The following is a 12,666-nucleotide window of genomic DNA, read 5'->3' as shown; positions in this document are numbered from 1 at the left end:
GGATTCAAATAATTCTCCTACTTCCGCCTCCCCAGTAGCTGGGATTACAGGTGCCTGCCACCACTCCTGGTTAACTTTTATATTTTTAGTAAAGACAGGGTTTTGCCATGTTACCCAAGCTATGCAGTCAATAATTTAATACTAGATAATGTTTAACCACTGTTTTTGAATTTTACCATTAATTTCTACTTTTCCCTTTTAAATCTAAGGTATGACTCCACAATAATAGGTGTCAGTCTTGTCCTTCATTCTTGCTACTGGAAGTGTGAACCATGGACCAATAGCATTGGCATCACCTGGGAGCTTACTAGAAATGGGAAAGTCAGGGCCTACCTTATACCTACTTCATCAGAATCTTCAGTTTAAATAGGTCTCAGCTTATTCAAATACACATTAAAATTTGGGAACCCTGCTGTTTATGACCACATAGAGAAACAGGACAGCTTCCGGCTTCTGGTAACTACAAAGGTATGAAAGCACATCCTTGGGATGTCTGGACTATAGTCTACCACTCTACCGGACTTTACCCCTTGCGGACCATGTAGGACATTTTAGACAGGTCCTTTAGCATCTCTCAGCCTCAGTTTCCTAACTAGTAACAGGATGACTATATTGTCTTCATAGACTTGCTGTGAGGATTAAATGAGATAACATTCAGAAAATACCCAAGGCAAATGCTGACATGGTGTTGGTTTTCAATATATGCAGTCTTTTCAAGTGGTCAATAAAGAACGATTCTATTTTGCATTAAATAAATAACAAAAGTCTGCCTCAAAGCCAATGCAAACCTTTGACATTTCCTTACATCAAGGATCAGTGTCATTTGCCTCTATTTCTATGTGTTATTTTTCCTTTGTGCAGTGGTCTGTCTATGATTGGGGGCAGGCAGTGCTGGGAAGAGCCATTGCTTTTTAGATTATGGCCTCCCTCCCATCCATGTCCCCAAACGGCCTACTTAATAACAAGAGCAATAACGGGGTTCATTATGCATGCAGCTCTGCAATCATTGCTGAGGAGAAAATTAGTTTGATGCCCTGAGCGACAGTTGAACTCTAGAAAGTGCCTAAATAAAATAAAAGACAAGGAAAATATATACTTACACATAAATAAATATAATAAAGAGTACAATGAGAAAAGTTATGAAGAGGCCAGTTTCAAAACTTATCCTTTTCCTGGTGCTTTCTGATTTTTTAGGAATGGTGTGTTGGTTACTAAAAACTCTGTTTATTGAACCAAGAGTTGTCTTGTCTCTAGCATTGTGCAGGTCCATGGGAGGTCTGGGAGGCTCTAGCATGTACTCACATGCATATTTTAAAACAACATGGATGAATCTGGAAGCCATCATCCTCAGCAAACTAACACAGGAACAGATAACCAAACATCACATGTTCTCACTCATAAGTGAGAGTTGAACAATGAGAACATATGGACACAGGGAGGGGAACAACACACACCAGGGCCAGTTGGGGGATGTGGGCCTAGGGAAAGAAGAGCATTAGGACAAATAGCTAATGCATGCAGGACTTAAAACCTAGGTGATGGGTTGATAAGTGCAGCAAACCACAATGGCTCACCTATGCCTACATAACAAACCTACATGTTCTGCACTTATATCCCAGAACTTAAAGTAAAAAACCCAGGAGGAGGAGGTTGCGGTGAGGCAAGATCACATTACTGCACTCTAGCCTGGGTGAGCCACAGAGTGAGACTCCATCTAAAAAAAAAAAAAAAAAAAAATAGGTTGCATTCTATGAGACTGTAAAAATAAATTTAAAAATTAATTAATTAATTAATTAAAGATTTTTTTGCCATAATTTTTGATTTACAGAAGTGAGAGTTGCAAGGAAAGTGCAGTGTGTTTATATAACCTTCACCTAGCTTCTGATGTTAACATCTTATATAACTATGGTAAATTTATTAAAACTAAGACATTAACATTCATATACACTATTAACTAAACTACAGGCATTCTTTGGATCTCCCCTCTCATTTTTCTGTACCTGAATCTAATCCAAGACATCATATTGCATTTAGTTATGTATGCTTAGTCTTTGCCACTCTAGACGAGTTTCTCTTTCCTTGAATTTCATGACCTTGATGCTTTTGAAGAGTACCAATATAATATTTTATATAATGTCCCAAAATTTGGGTTTATCTGAAGTTTTCTCATGAATAGACTAGGTTATTGACGTGGGGGATGAATACCACAGAGGTTATGTACCCTTCTAATATAGTTTGGATGTGAGTCCCCACCCAAATCTCATATTAGAATATAATCCCTAGTGTTGGAGGTGGGGACTAGCGGGAAGTGATCGGATCGTGGGGGCAGATTTCTCATGAATGGTTTAGCACCAGCCCCCTTGGTACTGTCCTCGAAGGACCATGAGTGAGTTCTCCTGAGATCTGGTCATTAAAAATGTGTAGCACCTCTCTTCTCTTTTGCTCTTGCTCTGGCCATGTGATATGCCTGCTCCCCTTTTGCCTTCTACTATGATTGTAAGTTTCCTGGGGCCTCCCAGAAGCTGAGCATATGCCAGCATCATCCTTCCTATGTAGCCGGCAGAACTGTGAGCCAGTTAAACCACTTCTCTCTATAAATTATCCATTCTCATGTATTTCTTTATAGCAACGTGAGAACAGCCTAATACATCATCTCATCACATCTTATCAGTGGCACATGGTATCAAAATGTTTTATTACTGGCGATATTAACCTTGATTATGTAGTTAATAAGTATCTCCAAATTTCCCTGCTATAGCTATTATTTCCCCCTTTCTCTACCCTGTTATTAGAGTTTATAAGCAAGTTACTAAGTCTAGTTCACAGTTAAGGGGAGGGGAATTAAGTTCCACTTCTTGGAAGCAAGGTTGTTGAAGAATTTTTGATCATGTGTTAAAAATCACCATAATAATGAGTAAATTTTGGAGGAGATAATTTGAGCTGATACAAATATCCTGCTCTTCCTTAGAGTTCTACGTGATGATTTTAGCATTTGTTGACAGATTGTGACTTTAGCAATTAGTTCTGTGGCATTTGGCATTCCAACAGTGATTTTCACTTCTTTCACCACTTTTGCATTTATTAATTTGAATTATTTTGTTGGTCTGCGCACAGTACCTCATTCCTGTAATCTCAGCACTTTGGGAGTGAAGGCAGGTGGATCACTTCAGGTCAGGAGTTCAAGATCAGCCTCACCAACATGGCAAAACCCTGTTTCTACTAAAAATACGAAAATCAGCTGGGTGTGGTGGTGGCAGGTGACTGTAATCCCAGCTCCTCAAGAAGCTGAGGCAGGAGAATCGCTTGAGCCCAGAAGGCAGAGGTTGCAGTGAGCCAAGATCGTGTCATTGCACTCCAGCCTGGATGACAGAGTGAGACTCTGTCTCAAAAAAAAAAAAAAAAAAAAAGAATTAATAGAATTATTTGTAAGAAAGAAGTGTAAGAAGTGTTCCTTCTCTTCCATTTATTCATTTATTCAATTATTATATCAGTATGGATTTTGGGATTTTACTTTTTTGGGGGGTTATAATTCAATACTAGAATTTTTTATTTTGTTGCTACAATTATTCCAGCATTGGACATTAGGAGATCTTTCTGGTTGGCCCTGCAACCCTTTGACATAATACCATCCTTTTGTTCTTTGAATGTTTTTAAACTGTTCTGACACTACAGGATGTTCCAGGCCTATCTTATAGTTTCATTTTCCTGGCCATTTCTCTAAATGGCCCTGGTTCCTTTTACTGGAGAATGGTATTTAAAAACAAAGATCTGGGTGCATTGTGAACATTTCAACTTGCCCAGTTATTGAATATATACTTAGAGCTGAGAATTCTATTACCTGTTTATATACCCATGTCTGGTTAAATTCTTACCCCTCAGAGAAGGTAGCTGAAGGACACTGTTTCTTTCTCCCATGGAACCACCCCTTTCTTCCAATAAGACCCTAGTCTGCAACCAGCTGTAGGCTAGTCATCTCTGCATAGCATCTTTCATTCTGCATGTATGGGTGTCTGTCTCCCCAGACTCATAAATGTTCTTCCTTCTTTCTATAATGTCCTTTAAATCTCTGACGCTTTTTGCTGTCCTGTCCCTTTAAAATGAACAAACACACACACGTGCATACACACATGTACACACATGCATACTCTCACATATAGACTGTATACTCACATGTACATACTCATATACACATGTCACGCACACATTAGAATACTATTTATGCTCCTGCCTCAACTCTTGTCACCAAATTACTTTCCAAAAATTAGGAGCATTTATCTGGGTGACTTTTGAGAGAGCTGCTTCAAAGGGTAGGAGAAACACCAAACTGTAGGGTAAGAACGATGTGTGTATGGAACAGGGGCTTATGTGGAGTGAAGTCTGTGCTCAAGAAATTTTTGAGTAAGACTTTCATGCTGAGTAAGAGTGCAGTGGGCATCAGAAGCATTGTAGTCATTCATGAATTTATTCAATTACAAATTTCTTCTTCCCCAAATTACAAATGGCGTAAAATGCATCAGGTATTGCATAGAAGCTAGACTTGCAAAGATGTATAGAGCAATTCTTTTTTGTGGGGACTTACAGACAAAGGGAAGTAAGCCTGAAAACCACTAAATGACATGGTGTTCTTCCAGAAACTTGCAAAGACTTGGGGAAGGAGGATAGACACGGGAGATGCGAGGCATAGTGAGATAAGACCTCTTATAAAGACAAGATACATGTTTCAGAAATCCTTAGTTTACCAAGAGGCCACAATAGGATGGACTTTCTAATCAGAAGGAGTAAAAGAAAATAAGTCATGGAGTTGATAAACACATGATTTGGTGAGGGCCTCCATGTAGGCAATGTTGTTGCCCTTCAATGATAATGACTTTTCTCCTCTTTTCTAAGATAATTGTGTTTGTTTTAATCTTCTGGTGAATTATTGTGGTAATAGCAGCATTTTTGCCTTACGCAATGCTTTAAATGTTATAATGTACACACACAGACACACACACACACACACACACACACACACACACACGCATTCATATACATAATCCCTGCTACTTTTTTTCCCCAGTTTTCCCTTTTGCTTAGAAAACAGTATACTTCTCCAGCATGCATCATACTGTTAATACTACTTAAAAAGTATCCTAGTCATTTATTTTTTAACTTTTAAGTTCAGGGGTACAAGTGCAGGTTTGTTACTTAGGTAAACATGTCATGGGGGTTTGTTGTACAGATTATTTCATCAGCCAGGTATTAAGCTTAGTACCCATTAGTTGTTTTCTTCCTGATCCTCTCCCTCCTCCCACCTTCCATCCTCTAAAAGGTCCCTGTGTGTGTTGTTCCCCTTTCTTTGTCCAAGTGTTCTCATCATTTAGCTCCTACTTATAAATGAGAACGTGCAGTATTTGGTTTTCTGTTCCTGTGTTAGTTTGCTAAGAATAATGGCCATTATCTTAGCCATTTCAAAGTAATTGTTTAACCTCTCTCACCTTCATTGTCATTTTAGAAGAAACTATCATTTGGTGTCTTGCTGAGACAAGGTATGTAGTTCACATTTATTTTTCTTTCTTTATGCACATGAAAAAACACACATAAAGTTCTGAGTTTTGAAAGTTAAAGGTTTAGGAACATACTTGTATTACTATAACATTAATTTTACATTATATATCTTTGCAAAATGCTGAAATTTGCACTCATTTTAACCAGGCAGAAAGCAGATAGGGCTGGATTTTTAAAAACTGCTTTTGGTGCTTTATTGAGAGTTTTTTTTCCCCTTCTACCTTCATTCGATATGAATTTTGTCTCCTGTCTCAACCAAAAGGAAGCATATTTTTCAAATTTATTTTCTTCTCTTCCCATACGTTGGTTCCTTGCAACCATGAACAGCATAATTTTCTCTATTTTTTTTTATTTTATGAAGAATTTTTTTTCCTCTTTAGTATAAAGTAACTTGGATGCATTCATTAAAAAGAAAAGCAAAAATAAATAAAACATATTTTTAAAAAGTAAAAAAAAAAAAAGTACACAGAATATTCCTGTCAAAACTTTATAGGTATGGCTATTTCTCGTCTAGCATTTCATGTTTTAGATTAAAAGCTCTCAGATTAGACAAATTCTTGTTCCTCCCAAGGCGTCAACGTATTTGTAGTTATGTATTTTAAAAATTCTTGTAAGTTTTATTTTTATCAAAATGATTTTAGCATTCAAAAAATCCTTATCATTAAAAAAGATGAAGAATATAGACCCTTAATTCTATCATTTTTCTGTAGTTCTCAGTAAACCTCTGCAATTTACCAATACAGTTTCTCTCCTATATTATGGAAATGTCTTTTATTACGAATGTAATTATTGTCTTTCTTTTAATTTTCCTAATCTTTCCAAGCCTCTTTCCTCAGGAGAACCTATTATTTCTATTTTAGGTCTCCATTCTTTGTTTATTCTAAAATTTTATTTCTTGCCATTTTTATCTCATTGTTCTCCTACTTTTTATTCTCAGATGTTTTCTCAAAATATCCTCCATGCTACTGATTCAACATCCCTACAATCTCAATTATACTCTTTTTGTGCTCAATGTGAATATTGCTGGGATTTTTAATTTTTTTCACTAATCCTTAATTTGGTTTATCTCTAAAAATGTGTGTGGGTGTGTGTAGGGAAATGTAGGGAAAAGAAATAATTAAGGAACACACACTGTCTCCTTTGAGACATTCCCTACATTTAAGGGTCATAACTTTCTACATATTTGAGTATAATATTTTCTTAACATTTTCTTTTGAATACTGCAATTATTGTTAATAGCTTACTTGTTTTGGAGATTTCTGAAACGTATCTTTCCTATCTGTTGAGTCTTATAAGTTCTCTTTACATGTATGTTTATGTCTATATCTACTTGTCTATTTGTGTATCTGTCTTTCTAAAGAGAAAGGCTTGGACAAGTTACTTATGAGGAAGTTATTGGACAGTTGTGAGAAATATTGTCTATTTTCATCTTTGAAAATATGATAACTGATATTATTATATACATATGAACTTTAAAAAATTAATATAGGTATTAAAATGGTTTTACATTTATTAGTTATTGGAATTTCTTATTTAATTGAATGTTGATGTGTTTTCCTATTTTTTCTCGAGGCATTCATAATTTTATATTTAATTGGTAAAAAGTTATTTGCTTACCAAGAATGTTAATACTTTATCTGGAAAATGCCTAGCAAAGACTTTTTGTCCATTTAAAAATTTTTCCACTGTTTCTTGTAATTTATGATTTAATGACATTTCAGAACTTTAATATACTCATATCCATAAATCTCTTCCTTTTTCCTTAGAAAATATTTTCACAACCCAAGACAAGTTAAATATCCACTTGTGGGAACAGTACCAAAGGCCTGGACTAGGATAGTAGTAATGGAGACAAACTGAAGGTCAGCATAACAGTCAACATTAAGGAGGTTGAAACAACAGCACGTAGTGCCTGATTGGAAATACAGAGTAAATCATGGTGAGAAGTGAATTGCTGTCTAGGTTTCTATCTTGAATGTGTGGATAGATAAGGGTCACCAAACAAGAAAACAGGTAGAACAACTTTAGAAACTAAGAAAATGTATTTCCAATGGAACAAATAAAATTAGAGTCAGTAAATAACATTGTAAGATATAGGAGGCTGATATGGTTTGGATTCGTGTCCTTGACCAAATCTCATATCGAATTATATCTCCAGAATTGGAGGAGAGGCCCAGTGGGAGGTGATTGGATCATGGGGGTGGATTTCCTGCCTTGCTCTCATGACAGTGGGTTCTCATGAGATCTGGTTGTTTAAAAGTGTGTAGCACCTCCCTTTCTCTCTTTTCCTTCTCTGACCATGAAAGATGTGACTGCTTCCCCTTTCCCCATAATTGAAAGTTTCCTGAGGCCTCCCATGCCATACTTTGTGTACAACCTGTGGAACTGCAAGCCAATTAAACCTCTTTTTAAAATAAATTTCCCAGTTTCAGGTATTTCTTCATAGCAGTGCATGAACAGACTAATACAGAGGCAGAAGCATATTTGCAGGCAGAAATGGGAAAAAAAATATCGGAAGGGAGGGTAAGAAGAAGAGCCTAAGAATAAGAATGTGCAAATGTTAGTTGAAGCTGGAGTGGGGAGAGGTGATAACGGATTCAGATCCTGGGGGAATCTGGACAAGGATATGGCCCAGAGATCAACGGGAAGGAGAAGAAAATTAATAAACTTGACTTAAGGGCTAGGCTCTATTTTGAGAAATGTAATGTTCATGCTAATATTTTTACAGAAAAAGCTGTTATCATTCTCAGTTTTGCAACCTAGTTCAGAGAAGCTAAGCCATATGCTCCAAGTCACATGGACTATGTGGTGGCATCTATTTAAACTCATATTTCTTTGTTCCTAGCACTTTTGTTCCTGTCACTATGCTACCTATAAGTAGAACTTTGACTTCCTACAAAATTCTTACACATCCAGGTAGATGTGAATACATGCTGCATTAATGTCTGTCACCCATAGTCACTGCAGGGGAAGTTGGCATCACAGCATTGACAACATGCCTACTATCTTTAGGTTAAAGTGGATATGTTATCATTATCCAATGCAAAAGAATCTGATCATTGCCCTGAAGACAATTTTGTTATCTCACATTGCATATGTGATCATTACCCTGAGGGCAGAGATGCAATCATTGGCCTATAGGAATACCTATCATTATAGCTTGGCAAGTGGAAAAGTGATAATTAACTTGCACAAATGATGGGATCATTGCACTACAGATAGAACTGTTATTGCATTTCCTGAAGAAATGTAATCTCTAGTGTGCAAAAGACAATGTGTTAACTACATTTATGGTAGAGATATGCTCCTTATATTGCCCGTAATGATGATAACAATTGCATTTCAGGTGGAGATTAGGATTGTTGCATTGCTGATAAACTTGTTATAATTACATTGCAGAAAGACGTGCAATCATTCCCTTGCATATGGTGCATATGAAGATGGGATCATTACAGGAAAGGTGGAGGAGATGCTGTCATTATGTTCTGTATACAACTATTTTTGTGGTTAGCAGCTAAAGACGAATTCTTTCTTTTCTGGAAGACCTATTACCAGTTAGGTTGCAAAAGATGTGATCATCATCCTAAACAATAATTTAGAGTCCCATGATAATTTTAAGAGTGCTACTCATGAAAATTTGAATACATTGTATTGGGAATGTAATGGAAGTGAGATGCCTTATGAGAAAATCTGACATAAAGTCTTTAAGCATGAGAGGCCATGTGAGTAGGGAAGCCCTGAGGGGAAAAAGAAACACAGCCAGACCCTAGCTGTTCCAGTCACCCCAACTGAGGTGCCAGACTTGCGAATTAGGCCATCTTGCATCATCTAGGCCTAGTAGAGCTGCCAACTGACTGCAAACATACGAGTCAATCCAGCTAATGCCACATGGAGCAGAGACAAGCCGCCCAGCTGAGCCCAGTCCAGATGATAGAATCATAAGCAAATAAGGTTGTTGTTCTTTTAAGCCACTAAATTTCAAGGTGATTTGTTACACAGTAATAAATAACTGAAATAACTATGTACAGTTTAATGATCTGAAATCAATCCATAGTGTTATGATAGCCTTTTTAACAAAATTAAAATGATAACTTCTTAACTTACAATGCAAATCAATTTAATGGCAATAGTTACAACTGCCCTGAAATGATCTAAAGCCTCATGCAGTTGATTTAATATATAACTAGCCAACATACTTAATCACATGTTCATAGTTGATTAATAGTGATTGCATCTCCGTGAGTAATATAACAGTAAAAGTTCTTTTTCTCTCTCTCTTTTTGTTTTCCAGATGAATAATTTTACATTTACACTGCGAAAAAGTGATATTGCAGCTCTGTTTTCACACTACTTGAGGGCTCTTTGTAGGTCACATAAACCCTAAGCCTCCTGTATAAGTTGAGGAAAAAAATTCCAAACTCACAGTGTTATTGAGAGGATTAAATAAGATAATTTGTTCAAATCCTTTACCATAGTTGCTAGCATTTAAACTTTAACTCTTGTCCATGTCTTTAATGTAATGTGAAATGATCTTACTTTTCAAGGGTTGGTCTAACAGAATGTTTATTAGACACAAAGGCCAAGATTTGTCCCATATGATGAACCCTGGGTATAACTCAATAGCATATTGGCAGGTTTTATTTTCTGCTAAGTCTGGATCCATTCGATTAGTGATTTATATCTTAATTTGTCAAACATTACATTAACAAAGTAACACCTTTTCTATTCATATAATACTGTGGTTGAATTAAAAGATTTAATTGCCACTAAGGAAGAAAAAAAATAACTAGAGAAAAATAAAAGAGATATGTCAAGAAGGAAGAAAGAGGCTGGTAACATGAGATCTCTTCTAGCTTTGAAAAATGTTTGACGGAATAAATAAAATGTTAAAAAAGCTAACATCAAGCATTGGTGAGGATATGAAGTAATTCTGAGTCTCATCCATTGCTAATGGGGAATACATTGGTTTAACCCATTTGGAGGACTGTTTGGTAATGTCTAAATATTTAGTAAACTTAAGCCTACTCCTAAGTCTTATATCCCACAAATTTCAAACCTAGGTAATTACCTAAGAGAAATAAGAGTACATGTCTTCCAAAAGATCTATACAAGAATGTGTACAGCAGCCATAGTCATAACTCCCTAAAGCTGGAAATGACTCAAATGTCCATAAAAAGGGGAACAGATAAAAGTATCATTATATATTTATCTAATGAATTCCTATATAGCAGTAAGAATGAGCAGCTCACTGATACATGCCACAATATCATGAATCACATAGACATGATGCTGTATGAAATAAGCCAAAATTAAGAGAAAAGTCTTATTTCACTTATGTGAAGTTCTAGAATATGTAAACATTATTTATAATGATAGAAATTAAAATAGCAGTTCCCTTTGGATAGGGGGAGGGTATTGATGATGGCAGTGTACGATAAAACATTGTAAGTTGGTGAAATGTTCTATATCTTGACCTGAGTGGGTACTAGGCTACATGCCCACAAAAAAAATTATCAATCAATACTTAAGATTTGTGCCCTTTACAACATGTATATTATACAGCCAGCAACAATAAATTGATAGATAAAAAGGAATGTCTTCTAGGTTCAGTATGGAGAGAACTGGTGAAGCCAGCATTAGGCATGCTGGGGACGTGCATAAATGTGTGTGTGATCCACTGAGAGAGATGCTGAAGCACCAGAAGATTAGAGGCACTTCTGTTTGTTTCTTCTATCCAGCTGAAAGGACAGAACGCTTCTTCCACAGAACCAGGACAGCCCAGGGGAACATAATCCTTTGACTGAAAACTGTACTTCCTGTTTTCTAACAAAGAGGCTAGCTCACGTTGACCACCCAATTTTGGCCTGCTGGCTTGCTTTTTAGTCCTGGAGGACTTTCAGGGTTGAATATCCACTCAAGCCCAATCACAAGAAACATAACCTGCTATTAGACTCTTGTCTCTCACCGGGTGAGGGGCTGTGTGGCTGCTCCAGTGCTTCCCCACTCAGGTCTTGTGACATACCCGGGGGCCAAGCCAAGCCCTGGCGGTTAGCTTCTAAAATCTGTCCTTAAAGAGAGCTCAGGGATGTCTGGACAGGACCTGGAGACAGTGCCCTGGGCCAGAGACCTCTGATCTCCGGGCCAGCAGAGTCACCATGCAGACAGATTTATGAGCCTTAGGCAAAAGAGCTGGCATTCCTGTGGCCATCTTTCTACCCCTTCCTTTCCACGTGACCGTATCCTTGGCCAGATCTTCATGTCCTTAGATGGCTGTTGCCTTTGAGTAAATTGGCAATTAAGATAAATAAGCACATTTATCATGGCCTTGTGGTTGCCCATCCTGAAGCCCTCAGGGTGGCAAGCTGCCTGACCCTCCTGCTATGAACTTAGTAGCATTAAAACAGAGAGTATCTTTTCCTACCCAGCTGAAATTTCCTCCCCAACGGATCTACTTTTAGGATTAACATGCAGGAAAGTCTGCAATTTTGTTTTCTGTGAGGGTGGCTGTGTTTTCCAGGAGAGATATAGCGCCTTAAAGTCTGATTAGCTGGCTTCATTTCTTTCATCTACCCTTTACTGGCTTTCTATATTTGTTCAAGTAACTTCACCTCTCTGAGTCTCATTGACCTCATTGCTAACATGAAGATGACATATGCAAAGTCCTTCTCAAGCAACTGCAAACTTCCAGTTAATAGAAGAAATTGTAACTACTATCTGTGTTTGAAATGGGGTCATTTTTCTTATTTGGAATTTTCACTTATTAAAAATACGAATCATTTACACCTCTATGCCTTTACTCTCCAAATTGATTCATTCTCTAGTTCCTCTATCTCATTACTGAGTTCAAATAATTATCTTCCTACAAATCACTCAGTTTAGATGCCTTGAAGGCCTCTTTGAATTCCTGCTCCTGTTCACATCTGACAGTCAGTCATCAAGCCCTTTGGGACATCCCTGGTCAACATCTATTCTTCTCTCCATTCCTACTGTCATTCACCACATGCAGGCCCTCATCATCCCCTCCTGGGTTTTCTATCCTCTCCTCAGCACCTTTTTCTTCTCTATTGATACCATACTATGGTATCAATATGGTATCAACTTCTTATCTCAAATTCTCTA

At 37.1% G+C, this 12,666-nt stretch overlaps 1 long non-coding RNA gene across 1 annotated transcript; it reads left to right on the top strand.

Moving 5' to 3' along the window:
• The first annotated feature begins 5,497 nt into the window (after positions 1 to 5,497).
• Positions 5,498 to 9,568, top strand: LOC108291297. The gene is made up of 3 exons (XR_001819842.1): positions 5,498 to 5,528; positions 7,314 to 7,493; positions 8,947 to 9,568. It is a non-coding gene; the product is annotated as an uncharacterized LOC108291297 (long non-coding RNA).
• Positions 9,569 to 12,666: the final 3,098 nt, after the last annotated feature.

This window comes from Cebus imitator, unplaced genomic scaffold (assembly GCF_001604975.1).
Source record: "Cebus imitator isolate Cc_AM_T3 unplaced genomic scaffold, Cebus_imitator-1.0 Scaffold18, whole genome shotgun sequence".
Taxonomy (NCBI): Eukaryota; Metazoa; Chordata; class Mammalia; order Primates; family Cebidae; genus Cebus; species Cebus imitator.
Note: the sequence above shows the minus strand (reverse complement) of the source record. Positions and strands in the feature narration are given on the sequence as shown.